Source organism: Pongo abelii, chromosome Y (assembly GCF_028885655.2).
Source record: "Pongo abelii isolate AG06213 chromosome Y, NHGRI_mPonAbe1-v2.0_pri, whole genome shotgun sequence".
NCBI lineage: Eukaryota > Metazoa > Chordata > Mammalia > Primates > Hominidae > Pongo > Pongo abelii.
The window spans coordinates 29,026,013-29,053,959 of record NC_072009.2 but is presented as its reverse complement, the minus strand read 5'-3'; positions in this window follow the sequence as shown (position 1 = coordinate 29,053,959).

Here is a 27,947-nt window from a genome sequence, read left to right as displayed (position 1 = left end):
GAGCGGGGTGGAGTGGAATGAAATGGAATGCATGGACTGTAATGGCATGGAGTTGAAAGAAGTAGAGTGGAATGGAGTGGAATGGAATGGACTGGCACAGAATGGAGTGGAATTGAATGCAATGGAGTGGATTGGAAAGGAATGGAAAGGAGTAGAGTGGAGTAGAGTGGTGTGGAGTGGAGTGGAATGGAGCTGAATGTACTTCAATGGAGTACAATGGAATGGAACGGAGTGTAATGGAATGGAATGATATGAGGTGGATTGGAGTGGAATGTAGTGGAGTGGAATGGAATGGAATAGAATGGAATGGAGTAGAGTGTAATGGAATGCAGTGGCGATAAGTGGAGTGGAATGGAATGCATTGGAGTAGAGTGGAGTGGAATGGAATGGAATGGAGTGGAGTGGAGGGGAGTGGAGTGGAATGGAATTGAGAGAAGTGGAGTGCAGTTGAATGGAATATCGTGGTGTGGAGTGGAGTGGAAGTGAATGGAGTGAATAGGAGTGGAATGGAGTGGAAGGTAACGGAGTGGAATGGAGTTGAATGGAGTGGAATGGAGTCGAATGGAGTGGAATGGAGTACAGTGGATTAGAGGGGAATGGTGTCGAGCGGACTGGAATGGAATGGAATCTAGTGGAATGGAATTGAATCAAATGGAATGGAGTGGAGTGGAATGGAGTGGAGTGGAGTGGAGTGGAATTAAATGAAATGGAAGGGAGTGGAGGGAAACGCAGTTGATTGGAGTGGAGTGGAGTGGAAAGGAATGGAAAGGAGTGTGATGGAGTCCTATGGATTGGAGTGGAATGGAGTGCAATGTAATGAAGTGGAAAGGAGTGGAACGGAGTGAAATTGAATTTAGTGGACTGGAGTGGAATGGAGTTAAATGGAATGGAGTGGAATGGAATGGAATGGAGTGGAGTGGAAAGGAATAGAATGGAATGGAATGGAATAGAATGGAATGGAGTGGAGTGGAGAGGAGTGGAATGGATTGGAGTGTAGTGGAATGGAATGGAATTGAGTGGAGCGGAGAGGAAAGGAATGGAATGGAGTGGAGTGGAATGGCGTGGAATGGAGTGGAATGGAATGGATAGTAGTGGAGTGGAGTGGAGTGGATTGGAGTGTAGTGGAAGGGAATGGAGTGCAGTGTAATGGACTGGAATGGAGCAGAGCAGAATGGAGTGGACTGGAGTGGAGTGGAATGGAATGGGATGGAATGGAATGGGAGCTGAGATTTTACCAATGTGCTCTAGACAGGGTGACTGAGTGTCATACTCTCAAAAGAAAGGAATGGAATGGAACGCAGTGGAATGGAATGGAACAGAGTGGATATTAGTGGAGTGGAATGTGGAGGAATGGAATGAAATGGAACGTAATGGCATGAATTGGAGTGGTGTGGGGTGGAATGGATTATAGTGGAATGGAGTGGAAAGGAATGGGATGGAGTGGAATGAAGTGGAGTGCAGTGGAGTGGAACGGAGTTGAATGGCCTAGAATTGAGTGGACAGCAGTGGAATGTAGTGGAATGCAATGGAGTCCATTGTAATAGAATATAATACAATGGAAAGTTGACATGTAGTGTGAGCTGAGATTGTGCCACTGCACTCCAGACTGGGTGACACGTTATAACCTGTGGATAGAAAGGAATGGAATGCAATAGAGTGAAATGGAATGGAGTGGAATGGAATTGAATGGAATGGAGTGGAGTGGAGTGGAGTGGAGTCGAATGGAGACGAATGGAATGGGACGGAGTGGAATGGAACGGAGTGGAGTGGAGTATCGTGGAGTGAAATAGAATGGAATGCAATGGGTTGGAATGGAATGCAATGGACTGCTGAAAGGAAATGTGAGCTGTTATTGTTCCACTGCACTCCAGCCTTTGTGACGGAATGAAATCCTGTGGAAAAAAAGGAACGGAATGGAATGGAATGGAATGGAATGGAATGGAATGGAATGGAATGGAGAGGAGTGTAATGGAGGAGAGTGAAATAGAGTGGAGTGTCATGGAGGAGAGTGGAATGGAGTGGAATGGAATGGAGAGGAAAGGAACGGAGTGGAGTGGAATGGAACGGAGTGGAGTGGAATGGAATCCAATGGAATGAAATGGAATTGAATCGAATGGAATGAAGAAATATGTGCAGTGATTTGGCCACTGCGCTGGAGCCTGCGTGACAGAGGGAGATCCTGTCGATAAAACAGAGTGGAATGGAAGGGATTGGAATGGAATGGAATGGAACGTATTGGAGTGGAGTGGAGTGGAATTGAGTGGAGTGGAGTGCACTGGAATGGAATGGAATGCAATGGAATGTAATGGAATGATGAAATGATATGTGAGCTGAGATTGTGCCACTGCACTCCACGCTGGGTGACAGAGTGAGATACCCTTGAAAGAAAGAAATGGAATGGAAAGAATTTTTAATTGGGTGGATTCGAGTGGACTGAAGTAGAGTGCAGTGGAATGGAGAGGAATGGAATGGAATGGAATCGGATGTAAAGGAATGGAATGATGTGGAGTGGAGTGGTGAGGAGTGTAGTGCTGTGGAATGGAGCAGAAAGTAATGGGATGGTGTGGAGTGGAGTGCAGTGCAGTGGAGTGGAGAGGAGTGCAATGGCGTGGAATGGAATCGGATGTAAAGGAACGTACTGGAGTGGAGTGGAGTGGAAAGGAGTGGAAAGGAATGGAATTGAATGTAATGGAAAGCAAAGGAATGGAATGGGATGCAAATTAATTTAATGCAATAGAATGCAGTTCAATAGAAAGTTGACATGTAATGTGAGCTGAGATTGTGCCTAAGCTCTCCAGGCTGTTTCACACAGTGATATCGTGTCGAAAGAATGGAATGGAATGCAGTGTTGTGAAATGGAATGGAATGTAGTGGACAGGAGTAGAATGGAGTGGAGTGAAGAGGAACAGAGTGGAATGGAACGGGATGCAGTGGAATGGAATGCAGTGGAGTGGAGTGAAATAGAAAGAAATGGAATGGGATGGAATGGAATGCAATGGAATGGAGAACAGAAATGTGAGCTGAGATTGTGTGACTACACTCCAGCCTTAGTGACCGAGAGAGATTCTGTGGAAGGAAAGAACTGATTTCAAAGGAGTGGAATGGAAGGGAATGTAGTACCGTGGAGTAGAGTGGAATGGAGTGAAACAGAATAGAATGGAGTGGAATGCAATGGAATGGAATGGAATGGAGTGGAGTGGAATAGAGAGGAGTGCACTGCAATGGAGTGGAGTGGAGTGGAAGGGAGTGGAATGCAATGGAATGTAGTGGAGTGCAGTGGAGTGGAATGGAATGGAGTGGACAGGAGTGGAAGGAGTAGAGTGGACTGGAATGGAATAGAATGGAACAGAATGCAGTGGAGTGGAGGGGAGTGGAGGTGAGTGGAGTGGCATGGAGTGGAAAGGAATGGAATTTAGTGAAATGGAATCCAATGGATTGGAATGGAGTGGAGTAGAGTGTAGTGGAATGGAGAGGATTCGAATGGAATGGAAGGGAATGCAACGGAATGCAGTGGTGTGGATTGGAATGCAGTGAAAAGGAGTACTATGGAATCTAAGGGAGTGGAGTGGAGTCTAGTGGAGTGGGATGGAATGGAACCAACTGGAATGGAATGGCACGGAATGGACTGGAGTAGAGTAGAGTGGGAAGGAAGGGTGATGAGTGGAATGGAGAGGAATGGAATGGAGTGGAGTGGATTGGATTGGAATGAACTGGAATGGAGAGGAATGGAATGAAGTGGAACTTAATGCACTGCAATGGAATTGAATGGAGTGAAATGGAGAGGAGTGGAGTGGAGAGGAATGGAGTGGAAATGAATGGAATGGAGTGGAATGGAAGAGAATGGAGACAAGGGGATAGGAATTGAATGAAGCAGATTGGAGTGGAGTGGAGTGGAGTGGCATGGAATGGAATGAAGTGGAAGGGAATGCAATGGAGTGGAATGTAATGGAATAAAATGGAATGGAGTGGAATGGAGAGGAATGGAGTGGAGTGGAGTGGAATGGAGGGGAGTAAGAGGAAGAGAATGGAATGGAATCGAAAGGAGGGAAGTGCAATTGTGTGGAGAGGAGTGGAGATGAAAGGAGTGGAGTGATGTGGAGTCGAGAGGAATGGAGTGGAATGGAATGGAATGGAGTTAAGTGGAGTGGAATGGAGTGGAAGGTAACGGAGTGGAATGAAAAGGAGTGGATTGGAATGGAGTGGAATGGAATGGAGTGGAATGGAGTGGAGTAGAATGGAGTGGGTTGCAGAGGAGCGGAATGGAGTGGAATGGAAGGGAACGGAAAGGAATGTAGTGGAAAGGAATGGAATTTAGTGGATTGAAATTGAATGGAAAGGATTGGAGTGCAGTGGACTGGAGGGGAGTGGAATTAAATGGAGTATAGTGCAGTGGAATGGAGTGGACTGGAGTGGAGATGAGTGGAGTGGACTGAAATGGAATGGAATGGAGTGGAGTGGAATGGTGTGGAGTGGGGTGGAAAGGAATGGAACAGAATGGAACGGAGAGGAATGGAGTGGCATGTAGTGGAGTGGAGTGAAGTGGAAAGGAATGGAATTGAATGGAATTGAATGGAATTGAATGGAGTGGAGTGGAGTGCAATAGAATGGAGTGGAGTGGAGTGGAATGCAGTGGGGTAGATTGTAGCGGAATGGAGTGTAATGGAATGGAATGGAATGGCATGGAATGGAATGGAACGGAAGCGGAGATTGTGCGACTGTGCCCCAGGCTATGTGACAGAGTGAGATAACATTGAAAGAAAGGAATGGAATGGAATGGAATGGAGTGGACTGCATGGGAACAGAGTGGAGTGAAGTGGAGTGGCCTGGAATGGAGAGAACTGGAATGAGATGGAATGGAATGGATTGAAATGGAGCGGAGTGAGGTGGAGCGGAATACAGTGCAATGGAGATGAATGCAAGGGGATGGCGTGAAATGGAGTGGAGTGGAATGCAGTTAAGTGTAGAGGAGTGTAAAGCAGTGGAATGCAATTGGCTGTAACGCAATGTAGTGGAGTGGACTGGAGTAGAATGGAAGGAAATGGAACGGAGCAGAGCCTAGCAGAGCTGAATGGAGTGGAACGGAAAGAAATGGAACAGAACAGAACGGGAGCTGAGACTGTGCCACTGCACTCCATGCTGAGTGACAGAGTGAGATACTCTCGAAAGAAAGGAAAAGAATGCAATGGAGTACAACAGAACGGAATGGAATTGAATGGAATGGAATGGAATAGAATGGAGTAGAATGGAATGGAATGGAGTGGATTGGAGGGAAGTGGAGTGGAGTGGAATGGAATGGAGAGAAATGGAATGGGATGGAATGGAATGGAATGAACCGGAGTTGATTGAGGTGGAGAGGATAGCAGTGGAATGGAGCGGAATGGAATGAGAAGGAGTGGAATTGAGAGGAGAGCATTGCAGCAAAGTGGAGGAGTGGAATGGAGTGGAATGGATTTGGATGTAATGGAATGTAGTGCAGTGGAGTAGAGTTGAGTGGAACGGAGGAGAATAGAATAGAATTGAAAGTAATGGAATGGAAAGCAGTGGAAGGGAATGGAATGCAAAGAATGGAGTGGAGTGGAAAGGAGTAGAATGGAATGGAGTGGAACGGAATGGAATGGAATAGAATGGAATGGATTGGAGTGGGAAAGATTGGAGTGCAGTGGAATGGAGTGGAATAGAATGGAGTGGAGTGGAGTGGAGGGAAGAGGAATGGAGTAGAATGGAATGGAATGGAAAGGAATGGAATGGAATGGAGTGGGTTGGAAACGGAGTGGAGTGGAGTAGAATGGATAGGAATGGAATGGAATGGAGTGACGTGGAATAGTTTGGAAAGGAATGGCATGGAATGGAGTAGAGTGGAATGGAGGGGAATGGAATGGAATGGAATTGAGTGGAATGGAGTGGAATGGAGTGGAGTGGAGAGGAATGGAATGGAGTGGAAAGGTCTGAAAGGAGTGGAATGGAGTGGAGTGGAATGCAATGGAGTAGATTGGAATGAAGTGGAAAGGAATGGAATGGAGAGAAATAGAGTAGAATGGAGTGGATTGGAATGGAGGGGAGCAGAGTGGAGTTAACAGCAGTGGATTGGAATACAGTGGATGGAGTAGAGTGGAAGGGAGTGTAATTATATGGAATGGAATGGATTGGATTGGAGTGGAAGGGAGTGGAGTGGAGTTGAAAGTAGAGGAATCGAAAGAAGTGGAAAGGAGTGGAGTAGAGTGGATTAGAGTGGATTGGAATGGAATGGAGTGGAGTGGAATGGTGTGGAAACGAATGGAAGGGAGGGGAGTGGAATGGAACGAAATGGAATGGAATGTAGTGGAATGGAGAGAAGTGGAGTGGACTGGAGTGGAATGTAATCCAATGGAGTGTACTGGAGTGGAAAGTATTTGAGAGGAGGGTAATGGACAGGAATTGAGTGGAGTGGAGTGGAGTGAAATACATCGGAATGGCATGGAATTGAATGGAATGGAGGGGAGTGGAATGCAGTGGAGTGGAGTCGATTGGAGTGGTGAGGAATAGAACGGAGTGGCATGGAATGGAGCACAGTGGAATGCAATGGAGTGGAGTGGATTGGAAAGGGGTGGAGTGGAGTGACGATGGGTGAAGTGAAATGGAATGGAGTGGAGTGCAGAGGAGTCTCATTTAATGGAATGGAATGGAATGGAACGCAATGGAAGCTGAGATTGTACCACTGCACTCCAGGATGAGTGACAGAGTGTGATACTCTCGAAAGAAAGGAATGTAATGGAATGCAGTGGAATGGAATGGAATGCAATGGGGTGCATTGGAGTGGAGTGGAGTGAAGTGAAGTGGATTGGAGTGGAATGGAGAGGAATGGAACGGAATGGAATGGAATGAAGTGGACTGGAGTGGGGTGGAGTTGAGTGCAATGGAATGGAGCGAAATGGAATCAAATGCAGTGAAATGGAGTAGAGAGGAGTGCAGTAGAGTGGAAAGGAGTGCGATGGAGTGGAATGGAATCGGAAGTAATGGAAAGTAGTGGAGTGGATGGAACGGAAAGGAAAGGAGCGGAGCGGAGTGGAATGGAACGGAGCGGGAGGTGGGATGGGGCCACTGCACTCCAGGCTGGCTGACTGAGTGAGATATTCTCGAAATAAAGTAATGGAATGGAATGCCGTAGAATGGAATGGAACGGAGAGGAGTGGAGTGGAATGGAGTGAGTTGGAGCAGAGTGGAATGAAGAATGCAATGGGATGGAAGGCATTTGAATGAAATGCAGTGGAGTGCAGTGGAGTGCAGTGGAGTGCATTGCAGTGGAATGGAGCAGAATGGAATGGAAAGGAGTGGAATGGACAGGAGTGGAGTGCACTGGAGAGGAGAGGATAGGAATGCAGTGGAATGGAATTGGATGTAATGGAACGTAGAGGAGTGGAGTGGAATGGAGTGGGCCAGAGTGGAATGGAATGGAATGCAATGGAAAGGAATGGAGTGGAATAATATGGAATGGAATGGAATGGAATGGAATGGATTGGATTAGAGTGAAGTGGAGTGGAGTGGAATGGAATGGAGAGAAATGGAATGGGATGGAATGGAATGGAATGACCTGGAGTTGATTGAGGTGGAGAGGATAGCAGTGGAATGGAGCGGAATGGAATGAGAAGGAGTGGAATTGAGAGGAGAGCATTGCAGCAAAGTGGAGGAGTGGAATGGAGTGGAATGGATTTGGATGTAATGGAATGTAGTGGAGTGGAGTAGAGTTGAGTGGAACGGAGGAGAATAGAATAGAATTGAAAGTAATGGAATGGAAAGCAGTGGAAGGGAATGGAATGCAAAGAATGGAGTGGAGTGGAAAGGAGTAGAATGGAATGGAGTGGAACGGAATGGAATGGAATAGAATGGAATGGATTGGAGTGGGAAAGATTGGAGTGCAGTGGAATGGAGTGGAATAGAATGGAGTGGAGTGGAGTGGAGGGAAGAGGAATGGAGTAGATTGGAATGGAATGGAAAGGAATGGAATGGAATGGAGTGGATTGGAAAGGGAGTGGAGTGGAGTAGAATGGATTGGAATGGAATGGAAGGCAGTGACGGGGAATAGTTTGGAAAGGAATGGCATGGAATGGAGTAGAGTGGAATGGAGGGGAATGGAATGGATTGGAATTGAGTGGAATGGAGTGGAATGGAGTGGAGTGGAGAGGAATGGAATGGAGTGGAAAGGTCTGAAAGGAGTGGAATGGAGTGGCGTGGAATGCAATGGAGTAGACTGGATTGAAGTGGAAAGGAATGGAATGGAGAGAAGTAGCGTAGAATGGAGTGGATTGGAATGGAGGGGAGCAGAGTGGAGTTAACAGCAGTGGATTGGAATACAGTGGATGGAGTAGAGTGGAAGGGAGTGTAATTATATGGAATAGAATGGATTGGATTGGACTGGAGTGGAAGGGAGTGGAGTGGAGTTGAAAGTAGAGGAATCGAAGGAAGTGGAAAGGAGTGGAGTAGAGTGGATTAGAGTGGATTCGAATGGAATGGAGTGGAGTGGAATGGTGTGGAAACGAATGGATGGGAGGGGAGAGGAATGGAACGAAATGGAATGGAATGTAGTGGAATGGAGAGGATTGGAGTGGACTGGAGTGGAATGTAATCGAATGGAGTGCACTGAAGTGGAATATATTTGGGGGGAGGGTAATGGACAGGAATTGTGTGGAGTGGAGTGGAGTGAAATACATCGGAATGGCATGGAATTGAATGGAATGGAGGGGAGTGGAATGCAGTGGAGTGGAGTCGATTGGAGTGATGAGGAATAGAACGGAGTGGCATGGAATGGAGTACAGTGGAATGCAATGGATTGGAGTGGATTGGAAAGGGGTGGAGTGGAGTGACGATGGGTGAAGTGAAATGGAATGGAGTGGAGTGCAGAGGAGTCTCATTTAATGGAATGGAATGGAATGGAACGCAATGGAAGCTGAGATTGTACCACTGCACTCCAGGATGAGTGACAGAGTGTGATACTCTCTAAAGAAAGGAATGGAATGGAATGCAGTGGAATGGAATGGAATGCAATGGGGTGCATTGGAGTGGAGTGGAGTGAAGTGAAGTGGATTGGAGTGGAACGGAGAGGAATGGAACGGAATGGAATGGAATGAAGTGGACTGGAGTGGGGTGGAGTTGAGTGCAATGGAAGGGAGCGAAATGGAATCAGATGCAGTGAAATGGAGTAGAGAGGAGTGCAGTAGAGTGGAAAGGAGTGCAATGGAGTGGAATGGAATCGGAAGTAATGGAAAGTAGTGGAGTGGATGGGACGGAAAGGAAAGGAGTGGAGCGGAGTGGAATGGAACGGAGCAGGAGGTGGGATGTGGCCACTGCAATCCAGGCTGGCTGACTGAGTGAGATATTCTCGAAATAAAGGAATGGAATGGAATGCCGAAGAATGGAATGGAACGGATTGGAGTGGAGTGGAATGGAGTGAGTTGGAGCAGAGTGGAATGAAGAATGCAATGGGATGGAAGGGAATTGAATGAAATGCAGTGGAGTGCAGTGGAGTGCATTGCAGTGGAATGGAGCGGAATGGAATGGAAAGGAGTGGAATGGACAGGAGTGGAGTGCACTGGAGAGGAGAGGATAGGAATGCAGTGGAATGGAATTGGATGTAATGGAACGTAAAGGAGTGGAGTGGAATGGAGTGGGCCAGAGTGGAATGGAATGGAATGCAATGGAAAGGAGTGGAGTGGAATAGAATGGAATGGAATGGAATAGAACGGAGTGGATTGAAATGGAGTGGAGTGGCGTGAAATGGAGTGGAATGGAATGGAGTGGAGTGGAGTGGAATGTGATAGAATGGAGAGGAGGGGAATGGAGCAGAATGGAATGGAGTGCAGCGGAATGGAGTGGAGTGGAATGGAATCAAATGGAGTGGAATGGAACAGAGTGGAATGGAATGGAGTGCAATAGACTAGAATTGAGTGTAGTGTAGTGGAATTTAGTGGAATGGACTGGAATGGAGCGGAATGGAATGGAATTGAGAGGAATGGAATGGAATGGAATGGAATTGAGAGGAATGGAATGGAATGGAATGGAATGGAATGGAATGGAATGGAAAGGAATAGAATTGAATGCAACGGAATTAAAAGAATGCAATGGAATGCAGTGGAATAGAATGCAATGGAATGTATAGTTGACATGTAATATGACCTGAGATTGTGACACTGCACTCCAGCCAGGGTGACATAGTGATATCCTGTCGTAAGAAGTGAATGGAATACAATGGAGTGAAATGGAATGGAATGAAATGGCATGGAGTGGAGTGGAAGGGAATGGAGTGGCATGGAAGCGAATGCAGTGGAGTGGAGCGGGGTGGAGTGGAATGAAATGGAATGCATGGACTGTAATGGCATGGAGTTGAAAGAAGTAGAGTGGAATGGAGTGGAATGGAATGGACTGGCACAGAATGGAGTGGAATTGAATGCAATGGAGTGGATTGGAAAGGAATGGAAAGGAGTAGAGTGGAGTAGAGTGGTGTGGAGTGGAGTGGAATGGAGCTGAATGTACTTCAATGGAGTACAATGGAATGGAACGGAGTGTAATGGAATGGAATGATATGAGGTGGATTGGAGTGGAATGTAGTGGAGTGGAATGGAATGGAATAGAATGGAATGGAGTAGAGTGTAATGGAATGCAGTGGCGATAAGTGGAGTGGAATGGAATGCATTGGAGTAGAGTGGAGTGGAATGGAATGGAATGGAGTGGAGTGGAGGGGAGTGGAGTGGAATGGAATTGAGAGAAGTGGAGTGCAGTTGAATGGAATATCGTGGTGTGGAGTGGAGTGGAAGTGAATGGAGTGAATAGGAGTGGAATGGAGTGGAAGGTAACGGAGTGGAATGGAGTTGAATGGAGTGGAATGGAGTCGAATGGAGTGGAATGGAGTACAGTGGATTAGAGGGGAATGGTGTCGAGCGGACTGGAATGGAATGGAATCTAGTGGAATGGAATTGAATCAAATGGAATGGAGTGGAGTGGAATGGAGTGGAGTGGAGTGGAGTGGAATTAAATGAAATGGAAGGGAGTGGAGGGAAACGCAGTTGATTGGAGTGGAGTGGAGTGGAAAGGAATGGAAAGGAGTGTGATGGAGTCCTATGGATTGGAGTGGAATGGAGTGCAATGTAATGAAGTGGAAAGGAGTGGAACGGAGTGAAATTGAATTTAGTGGACTGGAGTGGAATGGAGTTAAATGGAATGGAGTGGAATGGAATGGAATGGAGTGGAGTGGAAAGGAATAGAATGGAATGGAATGGAATAGAATGGAATGGAGTGGAGTGGAGAGGAGTGGAATGGATTGGAGTGTAGTGGAATGGAATGGAATTGAGTGGAGCGGAGAGGAAAGGAATGGAATGGAGTGGAGTGGAATGGCGTGTAATGGAGTGGAATGGAATGGATAGTAGTGGAGTGGAGTGGAGTGGATTGGAGTGTAGTGGAAGGGAATGGAGTGCAGTGTAATGGACTGGAATGGAGCAGAGCAGAATGGAGTGGACTGGAGTGGAGTGGAATGGAATGGGATGGAATGGAATGGGAGCTGAGATTTTACCAATGTGCTCTAGACAGGGTGACTGAGTGTCATACTCTCAAAAGAAAGGAATGGAATGGAACGCAGTGGAATGGAATGGAACAGAGTGGATATTAGTGGAGTGGAATGTGGAGGAATGGAATGAAATGGAACGTAATGGCATGAATTGGAGTGGTGTGGGGTGGAATGGATTATAGTGGAATGGAGTGGAAAGGAATGGGATGGAGTGGAATGAAGTGGAGTGCAGTGGAGTGGAACGGAGTTGAATGGCCTAGAATTGAGTGGACAGCAGTGGAATGTAGTGGAATGCAATGGAGTCCATTGTAATAGAATATAATACAATGGAAAGTTGACATGTAGTGTGAGCTGAGATTGTGCCACTGCACTCCAGACTGGGTGACACGTTATAACCTGTGGATAGAAAGGAATGGAATGCAATAGAGTGAAATGGAATGGAGTGGAATGGAATTGAATGGAATGGAGTGGAGTGGAGTGGAGTGGAGTCGAATGGAGACGAATGGAATGGGACGGAGTGGAATGGAACGGAGTGGAGTGGAGTATCGTGGAGTGAAATAGAATGGAATGCAATGGGTTGGAATGGAATGCAATGGACTGCTGAAAGGAAATGTGAGCTGTTATTGTTCCACTGCACTCCAGCCTTTGTGACGGAATGAAATCCTGTGGAAAAAAAGGAACGGAATGGAATGGAATGGAATGGAATGGAATGGAATGGAATGGAATGGAGAGGAGTGTAATGGAGGAGAGTGAAATAGAGTGGAGTGTCATGGAGGAGAGTGGAATGGAGTGGAATGGAATGGAGAGGAAAGGAACGGAGTGGAGTGGAATGGAACGGAGTGGAGTGGAATGGAATCCAATGGAATGAAATGGAATTGAATCGAATGGAATGAAGAAATATGTGCAGTGATTTGGCCACTGCGCTGGAGCCTGCGTGACAGAGGGAGATCCTGTCGATAAAACAGAGTGGAATGGAAGGGATTGGAATGGAATGGAATGGAACGTATTGGAGTGGAGTGGAGTGGAATTGAGTGGAGTGGAGTGCACTGGAATGGAATGGAATGCAATGGAATGTAATGGAATGATGAAATGATATGTGAGCTGAGATTGTGCCACTGCACTCCACGCTGGGTGACAGAGTGAGATACCCTTGAAAGAAAGAAATGGAATGGAAAGAATTTTTAATTGGGTGGATTCGAGTGGACTGAAGTAGAGTGCAGTGGAATGGAGAGGAATGGAATGGAATGGAATCGGATGTAAAGGAATGGAATGATGTGGAGTGGAGTGGTGAGGAGTGTAGTGCTGTGGAATGGAGCAGAAAGTAATGGGATGGTGTGGAGTGGAGTGCAGTGCAGTGGAGTGGAGAGGAGTGCAATGGCGTGGAATGGAATCGGATGTAAAGGAACGTACTGGAGTGGAGTGGAGTGGAAAGGAGTGGAATGGAATGGAATTGAATGTAATGGAAAGCAAAGGAATGGAATGGGATGCAAATTAATTTAATGCAATAGAATGCAGTTCAATAGAAAGTTGACATGTAATGTGAGCTGAGATTGTGCCTAAGCTCTCCAGGCTGTTTCACACAGTGATATCGTGTCGAAAGAATGGAATGGAATGCAGTGTTGTGAAATGGAATGGAATGTAGTGGACAGGAGTAGAATGGAGTGGAGTGAAGAGGAACAGAGTGGAATGGAACGGGATGCAGTGGAATGGAATGCAGTGGAGTGGAGTGAAATAGAAAGAAATGGAATGGGATGGAATGGAATGCAATGGAATGGAGAACAGAAATGTGAGCTGAGATTGTGTGACTACACTCCAGCCTTAGTGACCGAGAGAGATTCTGTGGAAGGAAAGAACTGATTTCAAAGGAGTGGAATGGAAGGGAATGTAGTACCGTGGAGTAGAGTGGAATGGAGTGAAACAGAATAGAATGGAGTGGAATGCAATGGAATGGAATGGAATGGAGTGGAGTGGAATAGAGAGGAGTGCACTGCAATGGAGTGGAGTGGAGTGGAAGGGAGTGGAATGCAATGGAATGTAGTGGAGTGCAGTGGAGTGGAATGGAATGGAGTGGACAGGAGTGGAAGGAGTAGAGTGGACTGGAATGGAATAGAATGGAACAGAATGCAGTGGAGTGGAGGGGAGTGGAGGTGAGTGGAGTGGCATGGAGTGGAAAGGAATGGAATTTAGTGAAATGGAATCCAATGGATTGGAATGGAGTGGAGTAGAGTGTAGTGGAATGGAGAGGATTCGAATGGAATGGAAGGGAATGCAACGGAATGCAGTGGTGTGGATTGGAATGCAGTGAAAAGGAGTACTATGGAATCTAAGGGAGTGGAGTGGAGTCTAGTGGAGTGGGATGGAATGGAACCAACTGGAATGGAATGGCACGGAATGGACTGGAGTAGAGTAGAGTGGGAAGGAAGGGTGATGAGTGGAATGGAGAGGAATGGAATGGAGTGGAGTGGATTGGATTGGAATGAACTGGAATGGAGAGGAATGGAATGAAGTGGAACTTAATGCACTGCAATGGAATTGAATGGAGTGAAATGGAGAGGAGTGGAGTGGAGAGGAATGGAGTGGAAATGAATGGAATGGAGTGGAATGGAAGAGAATGGAGACAAGGGGATAGGAATTGAATGAAGCAGATTGGAGTGGAGTGGAGTGGAGTGGCATGGAATGGAATGAAGTGGAAGGGAATGCAATGGAGTGGAATGTAATGGAATAAAATGGAATGGAGTGGAATGGAGAGGAATGGAGTGGAGTGGAGTGGAATGGAGGGGAGTAAGAGGAAGAGAATGGAATGGAATCGAAAGGAGGGAAGTGCAATTGTGTGGAGAGGAGTGGAGATGAAAGGAGTGGAGTGATGTGGAGTCGAGAGGAATGGAGTGGAATGGAATGGAATGGAGTTAAGTGGAGTGGAATGGAGTGGAAGGTAACGGAGTGGAATGAAAAGGAGTGGATTGGAATGGAGTGGAATGGAATGGAGTGGAATGGAGTGGAGTAGAATGGAGTGGGTTGCAGAGGAGCGGAATGGAGTGGAATGGAAGGGAACGGAAAGGAATGTAGTGGAAAGGAATGGAATTTAGTGGATTGAAATTGAATGGAAAGGATTGGAGTGCAGTGGACTGGAGGGGAGTGGAATTAAATGGAGTATAGTGCAGTGGAATGGAGTGGACTGGAGTGGAGATGAGTGGAGTGGACTGAAATGGAATGGAATGGAGTGGAGTGGAATGGTGTGGAGTGGGGTGGAAAGGAATGGAACAGAATGGAACGGAGAGGAATGGAGTGGCATGTAGTGGAGTGGAGTGAAGTGGAAAGGAATGGAATTGAATGGAATTGAATGGAATTGAATGGAGTGGAGTGGAGTGCAATAGAATGGAGTGGAGTGGAGTGGAATGCAGTGGGGTAGATTGTAGCGGAATGGAGTGTAATGGAATGGAATGGAATGGCATGGAATGGAATGGAACGGAAGCGGAGATTGTGCGACTGTGCCCCAGGCTATGTGACAGAGTGAGATAACATTGAAAGAAAGGAATGGAATGGAATGGAATGGAGTGGACTGCATGGGAACAGAGTGGAGTGAAGTGGAGTGGCCTGGAATGGAGAGAACTGGAATGAGATGGAATGGAATGGATTGAAATGGAGCGGAGTGAGGTGGAGCGGAATACAGTGCAATGGAGATGAATGCAAGGGGATGGCGTGAAATGGAGTGGAGTGGAATGCAGTTAAGTGTAGAGGAGTGTAAAGCAGTGGAATGCAATTGGCTGTAACGCAATGTAGTGGAGTGGACTGGAGTAGAATGGAAGGAAATGGAACGGAGCAGAGCCTAGCAGAGCTGAATGGAGTGGAACGGAAAGAAATGGAACAGAACAGAACGGGAGCTGAGACTGTGCCACTGCACTCCATGCTGAGTGACAGAGTGAGATACTCTCGAAAGAAAGGAAAAGAATGCAATGGAGTACAACAGAACGGAATGGAATTGAATGGAATGGAATGGAATAGAATGGAGTAGAATGGAATGGAATGGAGTGGATTGGAGGGAAGTGGAGTGGAGTGGAATGGAATGGAGAGAAATGGAATGGGATGGAATGGAATGGAATGAACCGGAGTTGATTGAGGTGGAGAGGATAGCAGTGGAATGGAGCGGAATGGAATGAGAAGGAGTGGAATTGAGAGGAGAGCATTGCAGCAAAGTGGAGGAGTGGAATGGAGTGGAATGGATTTGGATGTAATGGAATGTAGTGCAGTGGAGTAGAGTTGAGTGGAACGGAGGAGAATAGAATAGAATTGAAAGTAATGGAATGGAAATCAGTGGAAGGGAATGGAATGCAAAGAATGGAGTGGAGTGGAAAGGAGTAGAATGGAATGGAGTGGAACGGAATGGAATGGAATAGAATGGAATGGATTGGAGTGGGAAAGATTGGAGTGCAGTGGAATGGAGTGGAATAGAATGGAGTGGAGTGGAGTGGAGGGAAGAGGAATGGAGTAGAATGGAATGGAATGGAAAGGAATGGAATGGAATGGAGTGGGTTGGAAACGGAGTGGAGTGGAGTAGAATGGATAGGAATGGAATGGAATGGAGTGACGTGGAATAGTTTGGAAAGGAATGGCATGGAATGGAGTAGAGTGGAATGGAGGGGAATGGAATGGAATGGAATTGAGTGGAATGGAGTGGAATGGAGTGGAGTGGAGAGGAATGGAATGGAGTGGAAAGGTCTGAAAGGAGTGGAATGGAGTGGAGTGGAATGCAATGGAGTAGATTGGAATGAAGTGGAAAGGAATGGAATGGAGAGAAATAGAGTAGAATGGAGTGGATTGGAATGGAGGGGAGCAGAGTGGAGTTAACAGCAGTGGATTGGAATACAGTGGATGGAGTAGAGTGGAAGGGAGTGTAATTATATGGAATAGAATGGATTGGATTGGACTGGAGTGGAAGGGAGTGGAGTGGAGTTGAAAGTAGAGGAATCGAAGGAAGTGGAAAGGAGTGGAGTAGAGTGGATTAGAGTGGATTCGAATGGAATGGAGTGGAGTGGAATGGTGTGGAAACGAATGGATGGGAGGGGAGAGGAATGGAACGAAATGGAATGGAATGTAGTGGAATGGAGAGGATTGGAGTGGACTGGAGTGGAATGTAATCGAATGGAGTGCACTGAAGTGGAATATATTTGGGGGGAGGGTAATGGACAGGAATTGTGTGGAGTGGAGTGGAGTGAAATACATCGGAATGGCATGGAATTGAATGGAATGGAGGGGAGTGGAATGCAGTGGAGTGGAGTCGATTGGAGTGATGAGGAATAGAACGGAGTGGCATGGAATGGAGTACAGTGGAATGCAATGGATTGGAGTGGATTGGAAAGGGGTGGAGTGGAGTGACGATGGGTGAAGTGAAATGGAATGGAGTGGAGTGCAGAGGAGTCTCATTTAATGGAATGGAATGGAATGGAACGCAATGGAAGCTGAGATTGTACCACTGCACTCCAGGATGAGTGACAGAGTGTGATACTCTCTAAAGAAAGGAATGGAATGGAATGCAGTGGAATGGAATGGAATGCAATGGGGTGCATTGGAGTGGAGTGGAGTGAAGTGAAGTGGATTGGAGTGGAACGGAGAGGAATGGAACGGAATGGAATGGAATGAAGTGGACTGGAGTGGGGTGGAGTTGAGTGCAATGGAAGGGAGCGAAATGGAATCAGATGCAGTGAAATGGAGTAGAGAGGAGTGCAGTAGAGTGGAAAGGAGTGCAATGGAGTGGAATGGAATCGGAAGTAATGGAAAGTAGTGGAGTGGATGGAACGGAAAGGAAAGGAGTGGAGCGGAGTGGAATGGAACGGAGCAGGAGGTGGGATGTGGCCACTGCAATCCAGGCTGGCTGACTGAGTGAGATATTCTCGAAATAAAGGAATGGAATGGAATGCCGAAGAATGGAATGGAACGGATTGGAGTGGAGTGGAATGGAGTGAGTTGGAGCAGAGTGGAATGAAGAATGCAATGGGATGGAAGGGAATTGAATGAAATGCAGTGGAGTGCAGTGGAGTGCATTGCAGTGGAATGGAGCGGAATGGAATGGAAAGGAGTGGAATGGACAGGAGTGGAGTGCACTGGAGAGGAGAGGATAGGAATGCAGTGGAATGGAATTGGATGTAATGGAACGTAAAGGAGTGGAGTGGAATGGAGTGGGCCAGAGTGGAATGGAATGGAATGCAATGGAAAGGAGTGGAGTGGAATAGAATGGAATGGAATGGAATAGAACGGAGTGGATTGAAATGGAGTGGAGTGGCGTGAAATGGAGTGGAATGGAATGGAGTGGAGTGGAGTGGAATGTGATAGAATGGAGAGGAGGGGAATGGAGCAGAATGGAATGGAGTGCAGCGGAATGGAGTGGAGTGGAATGGAATCAAATGGAGTGGAATGGAACAGAGTGGAATGGAATGGAGTGCAATAGACTAGAATTGAGTGTAGTGTAGTGGAATTTAGTGGAATGGACTGGAATGGAGCGGAATGGAATGGAATTGAGAGGAATGGAATGGAATGGAATGGAATTGAGAGGAATGGAATGGAATGGAATGGAATGGAATGGAATGGAATGGAAAGGAATAGAATTGAATGCAACGGAATTAAAAGAATGCAATGGAATGCAGTGGAATAGAATGCAATGGAATGTATAGTTGACATGTAATATGACCTGAGATTGTGACACTGCACTCCAGCCAGGGTGACATAGTGATATCCTGTCGTAAGAAGTGAATGGAATACAATGGAGTGAAATGGAATGGAATGAAATGGAATGGAGTGGAGTGGAAGGGAATGGAGTGGCATGGAAGCGAATGCAGTGGAGTGGAGCGGGGTGGAGTGGAATGAAATGGAATGCATGGACTGTAATGGCATGGAGTTGAAAGAAGTAGAGTGGAATGGAGTGGAATGGAATGGACTGGCACAGAATGGAGTGGAATTGAATGCAATGGAGTGGATTGGAAAGGAATGGAAAGGAGTAGAGTGGAGTAGAGTGGTGTGGAGTGGAGTGGAATGGAGCTGAATGTACTTCAATGGAGTACAATGGAATGGAACGGAGTGTAATGGAATGGAATGATATGAGGTGGATTGGAGTGGAATGTAGTGGAGTGGAATGGAATGGAATAGAATGGAATGGAGTAGAGTGTAATGGAATGCAGTGGCGATAAGTGGAGTGGAATGGAATGCATTGGAGTAGAGTGGAGTGGAATGGAATGGAATGGAGTGGAGTGGAGGGGAGTGGAGTGGAATGGAATTGAGAGAAGTGGAGTGCAGTTGAATGGAATATCGTGGTGTGGAGTGGAGTGGAAGTGAATGGAGTGAATAGGAGTGGAATGGAGTGGAAGGTAACGGAGTGGAATGGAGTTGAATGGAGTGGAATGGAGTCGAATGGAGTGGAATGGAGTACAGTGGATTAGAGGGGAATGGTGTCGAGCGGACTGGAATGGAATGGAATGGAGTGGAATGGAATTGAATCAAATGGAATGGAGTGGAGTGGAATGGAGTGGAGTGGAGTGGAGTGGAATTAAATGAAATGGAAGGGAGTGGAGGGAAACGCAGTTGATTGGAGTGGAGTGGAGTGGAAAGGAATGGAAAGGAGTGTGATGGAGTCCTATGGATTGGAGTGGAATGGAGTGCAATGTAATGAAGTGGAAAGGAGTGGAACGGAGTGAAATTGAATTTAGTGGACTGGAGTGGAATGGAGTTAAATGGAATGGAGTGGAATGGAATGGAATGGAGTGGAGTGGAAAGGAATAGAATGGAATGGAATGGAATAGAATGGAATGGAGTGGAGTGGAGAGGAGTGGAATGGATTGGAGTGTAGTGGAATGGAATGGAATTGAGTGGAGCGGAGAGGAAAGGAATGGAATGGAGTGGAGTGGAATGGCGTGGAATGGAGTGGAATGGAATGGATAGTAGTGGAGTGGAGTGGAGTGGATTGGAGTGTAGTGGAAGGGAATGGAGTGCAGTGTAATGGACTGGAATGGAGCAGAGCAGAATGGAGTGGACTGGAGTGGAGTGGAATGGAATGGGATGGAATGGAATGGGAGCTGAGATTTTACCAATGTGCTCTAGACAGGGTGACTGAGTGTCATACTCTCAAAAGAAAGGAATGGAATGGAACGCAGTGGAATGGAATGGAACAGAGTGGATATTAGTGGAGTGGAATGTGGAGGAATGGAATGAAATGGAACGTAATGGCATGAATTGGAGTGGTGTGGGGTGGAATGGATTATAGTGGAATGGAGTGGAAAGGAATGGGATGGAGTGGAATGAAGTGGAGTGCAGTGGAGTGGAACGGAGTTGAATGGCCTAGAATTGAGTGGACAGCAGTGGAATGTAGTGGAATGCAATGGAGTCCATTGTAATAGAATATAATACAATGGAAAGTTGACATGTAGTGTGAGCTGAGATTGTGCCACTGCACTCCAGACTGGGTGACACGTTATAACCTGTGGATAGAAAGGAATGGAATGCAATAGAGTGAAATGGAATGGAGTGGAATGGAATTGAATGGAATGGAGTGGAGTGGAGTGGAGTGGAGTCGAATGGAGACGAATGGAATGGGACGGAGTGGAATGGAACGGAGTGGAGTGGAGTATCGTGGAGTGAAATAGAATGGAATGCAATGGGTTGGAATGGAATGCAATGGACTGCTGAAAGGAAATGTGAGCTGTTATTGTTCCACTGCACTCCAGCCTTTGTGACGGAATGAAATCCTGTGGAAAAAAAGGAACGGAATGGAATGGAATGGAATGGAATGGAATGGAATGGAATGGAATGGAGAGGAGTGTAATGGAGGAGAGTGAAATAGAGTGGAGTGTCATGGAGGAGAGTGGAATGGAGTGGAATGGAATGGAGAGGAAAGGAACGGAGTGGAGTGGAATGGAACGGAGTGGAGTGGAATGGAATCCAATGGAATGAAATGGAATTGAATCGAATGGAATGAAGAAATATGTGCAGTGATTTGGCCACTGCGCTGGAGCCTGCGTGACAGAGGGAGATCCTGTCGATAAAACAGAGTGGAATGGAAGGGATTGGAATGGAATGGAATGGAACGTATTGGAGTGGAGTGGAGTGGAATTGAGTGGAGTGGAGTGCACTGGAATGGAATGGAATGCAATGGAATGTAATGGAATGATGAAATGATATGTGAGCTGAGATTGTGCCACTGCACTCCACGCTGGGTGACAGAGTGAGATACCCTTGAAAGAAAGAAATGGAATGGAAAGAATTTTTAATTGGGTGGATTCGAGTGGACTGAAGTAGAGTGCAGTGGAATGGAGAGGAATGGAATGGAATGGAATCGGATGTAAAGGAATGGAATGATGTGGAGTGGAGTGGTGAGGAGTGTAGTGCTGTGGAATGGAGCAGAAAGTAATGGGATGGTGTGGAGTGGAGTGCAGTGCAGTGGAGTGGAGAGGAGTGCAATGGCGTGGAATGGAATCGGATGTAAAGGAACGTACTGGAGTGGAGTGGAGTGGAAAGGAGTGGAATGGAATGGAATTGAATGTAATGGAAAGCAAAGGAATGGAATGGGATGCAAATTAATTTAATGCAATAGAATGCAGTTCAATAGAAAGTTGACATGTAATGTGAGCTGAGATTGTGCCTAAGCTCTCCAGGCTGTTTCACACAGTGATATCGTGTCGAAAGAATGGAATGGAATGCAGTGTTGTGAAATGGAATGGAATGTAGTGGACAGGAGTAGAATGGAGTGGAGTGAAGAGGAACAGAGTGGAATGGAACGGGATGCAGTGGAATGGAATGCAGTGGAGTGGAGTGAAATAGAAAGAAATGGAATGGGATGGAATGGAATGCAATGGAATGGAGAACAGAAATGTGAGCTGAGATTGTGTGACTACACTCCAGCCTTAGTGACCGAGAGAGATTCTGTGGAAGGAAAGAACTGATTTCAAAGGAGTGGAATGGAAGGGAATGTAGTACCGTGGAGTAGAGTGGAATGGAGTGAAACAGAATAGAATGGAGTGGAATGCAATGGAATGGAATGGAATGGAGTGGAGTGGAATAGAGAGGAGTGCACTGCAATGGAGTGGAGTGGAGTGGAAGGGAGTGGAATGCAATGGAATGTAGTGGAGTGCAGTGGAGTGGAATGGAATGGAGTGGACAGGAGTGGAAGGAGTAGAGTGGACTGGAATGGAATAGAATGGAACAGAATGCAGTGGAGTGGAGGGGAGTGGAGGTGAGTGGAGTGGCATGGAGTGGAAAGGAATGGAATTTAGTGAAATGGAATCCAATGGATTGGAATGGAGTGGAGTAGAGTGTAGTGGAATGGAGAGGATTCGAATGGAATGGAAGGGAATGCAACGGAATGCAGTGGTGTGGATTGGAATGCAGTGAAAAGGAGTACTATGGAATCTAAGGGAGTGGAGTGGAGTCTAGTGGAGTGGGATGGAATGGAACCAACTGGAATGGAATGGCACGGAATGGACTGGAGTAGAGTAGAGTGGGAAGGAAGGGTGATGAGTGGAATGGAGAGGAATGGAATGGAGTGGAGTGGATTGGATTGGAATGAACTGGAATGGAGAGGAATGGAATGAAGTGGAACTTAATGCACTGCAATGGAATTGAATGGAGTGAAATGGAGAGGAGTGGAGTGGAGAGGAATGGAGTGGAAATGAATGGAATGGAGTGGAATGGAAGAGAATGGAGACAAGGGGATAGGAATTGAATGAAGCAGATTGGAGTGGAGTGGAGTGGAGTGGCATGGAATGGAATGAAGTGGAAGGGAATGCAATGGAGTGGAATGTAATGGAATAAAATGGAATGGAGTGGAATGGAGAGGAATGGAGTGGAGTGGAGTGGAATGGAGGGGAGTAAGAGGAAGAGAATGGAATGGAATCGAAAGGAGGGAAGTGCAATTGTGTGGAGAGGAGTGGAGATGAAAGGAGTGGAGTGATGTGGAGTCGAGAGGAATGGAGTGGAATGGAATGGAATGGAGTTAAGTGGAGTGGAATGGAGTGGAAGGTAACGGAGTGGAATGAAAAGGAGTGGATTGGAATGGAGTGGAATGGAATGGAGTGGAATGGAGTGGAGTAGAATGGAGTGGGTTGCAGAGGAGCGGAATGGAGTGGAATGGAAGGGAACGGAAAGGAATGTAGTGGAAAGGAATGGAATTTAGTGGATTGAAATTGAATGGAAAGGATTGGAGTGCAGTGGACTGGAGGGGAGTGGAATTAAATGGAGTATAGTGCAGTGGAATGGAGTGGACTGGAGTGGAGATGAGTGGAGTGGACTGAAATGGAATGGAATGGAGTGGAGTGGAATGGTGTGGAGTGGGGTGGAAAGGAATGGAACAGAATGGAACGGAGAGGAATGGAGTGGCATGTAGTGGAGTGGAGTGAAGTGGAAAGGAATGGAATTGAATGGAATTGAATGGAATTGAATGGAGTGGAGTGGAGTGCAATAGAATGGAGTGGAGTGGAGTGGAATGCAGTGGGGTAGATTGTAGCGGAATGGAGTGTAATGGAATGGAATGGAATGGCATGGAATGGAATGGAACGGAAGCGGAGATTGTGCGACTGTGCCCCAGGCTATGTGACAGAGTGAGATAACATTGAAAGAAAGGAATGGAATGGAATGGAATGGAGTGGACTGCATGGGAACAGAGTGGAGTGAAGTGGAGTGGCCTGGAATGGAGAGAACTGGAATGAGATGGAATGGAATGGATTGAAATGGAGCGGAGTGAGGTGGAGCGGAATACAGTGCAATGGAGATGAATGCAAGGGGATGGCGTGAAATGGAGTGGAGTGGAATGCAGTTAAGTGTAGAGGAGTGTAAAGCAGTGGAATGCAATTGGCTGTAACGCAATGTAGTGGAGTGGACTGGAGTAGAATGGAAGGAAATGGAACGGAGCAGAGCCTAGCAGAGCTGAATGGAGTGGAACGGAAAGAAATGGAACAGAACAGAACGGGAGCTGAGACTGTGCCACTGCACTCCATGCTGAGTGACAGAGTGAGATACTCTCGAAAGAAAGGAAAAGAATGCAATGGAGTACAACAGAACGGAATGGAATTGAATGGAATGGAATGGAATAGAATGGAGTAGAATGGAATGGAATGGAGTGGATTGGAGGGAAGTGGAGTGGAGTGGAATGGAATGGAGAGAAATGGAATGGGATGGAATGGAATGGAATGAACCGGAGTTGATTGAGGTGGAGAGGATAGCAGTGGAATGGAGCGGAATGGAATGAGAAGGAGTGGAATTGAGAGGAGAGCATTGCAGCAAAGTGGAGGAGTGGAATGGAGTGGAATGGATTTGGATGTAATGGAATGTAGTGCAGTGGAGTAGAGTTGAGTGGAACGGAGGAGAATAGAATAGAATTGAAAGTAATGGAATGGAAAGCAGTGGAAGGGAATGGAATGCAAAGAATGGAGTGGAGTGGAAAGGAGTAGAATGGAATGGAGTGGAACGGAATGGAATGGAATAGAATGGAATGGATTGGAGTGGGAAAGATTGGAGTGCAGTGGAATGGAGTGGAATAGAATGGAGTGGAGTGGAGTGGAGGGAAGAGGAATGGAGTAGAATGGAATGGAATGGAAAGGAATGGAATGGAATGGAGTGGGTTGGAAACGGAGTGGAGTGGAGTAGAATGGATAGGAATGGAATGGAATGGAGTGACGTGGAATAGTTTGGAAAGGAATGGCATGGAATGGAGTAGAGTGGAATGGAGGGGAATGGAATGGAATGGAATTGAGTGGAATGGAGTGGAATGGAGTGGAGTGGAGAGGAATGGAATGGAGTGGAAAGGTCTGAAAGGAGTGGAATGGAGTGGAGTGGAATGCAATGGAGTAGATTGGAATGAAGTGGAAAGGAATGGAATGGAGAGAAATAGAGTAGAATGGAGTGGATTGGAATGGAGGGGAGCAGAGTGGAGTTAACAGCAGTGGATTGGAATACAGTGGATGGAGTAGAGTGGAAGGGAGTGTAATTATATGGAATAGAATGGATTGGATTGGACTGGAGTGGAAGGGAGTGGAGTGGAGTTGAAAGTAGAGGAATCGAAGGAAGTGGAAAGGAGTGGAGTAGAGTGGATTAGAGTGGATTCGAATGGAATGGAGTGGAGTGGAATGGTGTGGAAACGAATGGATGGGAGGGGAGAGGAATGGAACGAAATGGAATGGAATGTAGTGGAATGGAGAGGATTGGAGTGGACTGGAGTGGAATGTAATCGAATGGAGTGCACTGAAGTGGAATATATTTGGGGGGAGGGTAATGGACAGGAATTGTGTGGAGTGGAGTGGAGTGAAATACATCGGAATGGCATGGAATTGAATGGAATGGAGGGGAGTGGAATGCAGTGGAGTGGAGTCGATTGGAGTGATGAGGAATAGAACGGAGTGGCATGGAATGGAGTACAGTGGAATGCAATGGATTGGAGTGGATTGGAAAGGGGTGGAGTGGAGTGACGATGGGTGAAGTGAAATGGAATGGAGTGGAGTGCAGAGGAGTCTCATTTAATGGAATGGAATGGAATGGAACGCAATGGAAGCTGAGATTGTACCACTGCATTCCAGGATGAGTGACAGAGTGTGATACTCTCTAAAGAAAGGAATGGAATGGAATGCAGTGGAATGGAATGGAATGCAATGGGGTGCATTGGAGTGGAGTGGAGTGAAGTGAAGTGGATTGGAGTGGAACGGAGAGGAATGGAACGGAATGGAATGGAATGAAGTGGACTGGAGTGGGGTGGAGTTGAGTGCAATGGAAGGGAGCGAAATGGAATCAGATGCAGTGAAATGGAGTAGAGAGGAGTGCAGTAGAGTGGAAAGGAGTGCAATGGAGTGGAATGGAATCGGAAGTAATGGAAAGTAGTGGAGTGGATGGAACGGAAAGGAAAGGAGTGGAGCGGAGTGGAATGGAACGGAGCAGGAGGTGGGATGTGGCCACTGCAATCCAGGCTGGCTGACTGAGTGAGATATTCTCGAAATAAAGGAATGGAATGGAATGCCGAAGAATGGAATGGAACGGATTGGAGTGGAGTGGAATGGAGTGAGTTGGAGCAGAGTGGAATGAAGAATGCAATGGGATGGAAGGGAATTGAATGAAATGCAGTGGAGTGCAGTGGAGTGCATTGCAGTGGAATGGAGCGGAATGGAATGGAAAGGAGTGGAATGGACAGGAGTGGAGTGCACTGGAGAGGAGAGGATAGGAATGCAGTGGAATGGAATTGGATGTAATGGAACGTAAAGGAGTGGAGTGGAATGGAGTGGGCCAGAGTGGAATGGAATGGAATGCAATGGAAAGGAGTGGAGTGGAATAGAATGGAATGGAATGGAATAGAACGGAGTGGATTGAAATGGAGTGGAGTGGCGTGAAATGGAGTGGAATGGAATGGAGTGGAGTGGAGTGGAATGTGATAGAATGGAGAGGAGGGGAATGGAGCAGAATGGAATGGAGTGCAGCGGAATGGAGTGGAGTGGAATGGAATCAAATGGAGTGGAATGGAACAGAGTGGAATGGAATGGAGTGCAATAGACTAGAATTGAGTGTAGTGTAGTGGAATTTAGTGGAATGGACTGGAATGGAGCGGAATGGAATGGAATTGAGAGGAATGGAATGGAATGGAATGGAATTGAGAGGAATGGAATGGAATGGAATGGAATGGAATGGAATGGAATGGAAAGGAATAGAATTGAATGCAACGGAATTAAAAGAATGCAATGGAATGCAGTGGAATAGAATGCAATGGAATGTATAGTTGACATGTAATATGACCTGAGATTGTGACACTGCACTCCAGCCAGGGTGACATAGTGATATCCTGTCGTAAGAAGTGAATGGAATACAATGGAGTGAAATGGAATGGAATGAAATGGAATGGAGTGGAGTGGAAGGGAATGGAGTGGCATGGAAGCGAATGCAGTGGAGTGGAGCGGGGTGGAGTGGAATGAAATGGAATGCATGGACTGTAATGGCATGGAGTTGAAAGAAGTAGAGTGGAATGGAGTGGAATGGAATGGACTGGCACAGAATGGAGTGGAATTGAATGCAATGGAGTGGATTGGAAAGGAATGGAAAGGAGTAGAGTGGAGTAGAGTGGTGTGGAGTGGAGTGGAATGGAGCTGAATGTACTTCAATGGAGTACAATGGAATGGAACGGAGTGTAATGGAATGGAATGATATGAGGTGGATTGGAGTGGAATGTAGTGGAGTGGAATGGAATGGAATAGAATGGAATGGAGTAGAGTGTAATGGAATGCAGTGGCGATAAGTGGAGTGGAATGGAATGCATTGGAGTAGAGTGGAGTGGAATGGAATGGAATGGAGTGGAGTGGAGGGGAGTGGAGTGGAATGGAATTGAGAGAAGTGGAGTGCAGTTGAATGGAATATCGTGGTGTGGAGTGGAGTGGAAGTGAATGGAGTGAATAGGAGTGGAATGGAGTGGAAGGTAACGGAGTGGAATGGAGTTGAATGGAGTGGAATGGAGTCGAATGGAGTGGAATGGAGTACAGTGGATTAGAGGGGAATGGTGTCGAGCGGACTGGAATGGAATGGAATCTAGTGGAATGGAATTGAATCAAATGGAATGGAGTGGAGTGGAATGGAGTGGAGTGGAGTGGAGTGGAATTAAATGAAATGGAAGGGAGTGGAGGGAAACGCAGTTGATTGGAGTGGAGTGGAGTGGAAAGGAATGGAAAGGAGTGTGATGGAGTCCTATGGATTGGAGTGGAATGGAGTGCAATGTAATGAAGTGGAAAGGAGTGGAACGGAGTGAAATTGAATTTAGTGGACTGGAGTGGAATGGAGTTAAATGGAATGGAGTGGAATGGAATGGAATGGAGTGGAGTGGAAAGGAATAGAATGGAATGGAATGGAATAGAATGGAATGGAGTGGAGTGGAGAGGAGTGGAATGGATTGGAGTGTAGTGGAATGGAATGGAATTGAGTGGAGCGGAGAGGAAAGGAATGGAATGGAGTGGAGTGGAATGGCGTGGAATGGAGTGGAATGGAATGGATAGTAGTGGAGTGGAGTGGAGTGGATTGGAGTGTAGTGGAAGGGAATGGAGTGCAGTGTAATGGACTGGAATGGAGCAGAGCAGAATGGAGTGGACTGGAGTGGAGTGGAATGGAATGGGATGGAATGGAATGGGAGCTGAGATTTTACCAATGTGCTCTAGACAGGGTGACTGAGTGTCATACTCTCAAAAGAAAGGAATGGAATGGAACGCAGTGGAATGGAATGGAACAGAGTGGATATTAGTGGAGTGGAATGTGGAGGAATGGAATGAAATGGAACGTAATGGCATGAATTGGAGTGGTGTGGGGTGGAATGGATTATAGTGGAATGGAGTGGAAAGGAATGGGATGGAGTGGAATGAAGTGGAGTGCAGTGGAGTGGAACGGAGTTGAATGGCCTAGAATTGAGTGGACAGCAGTGGAATGT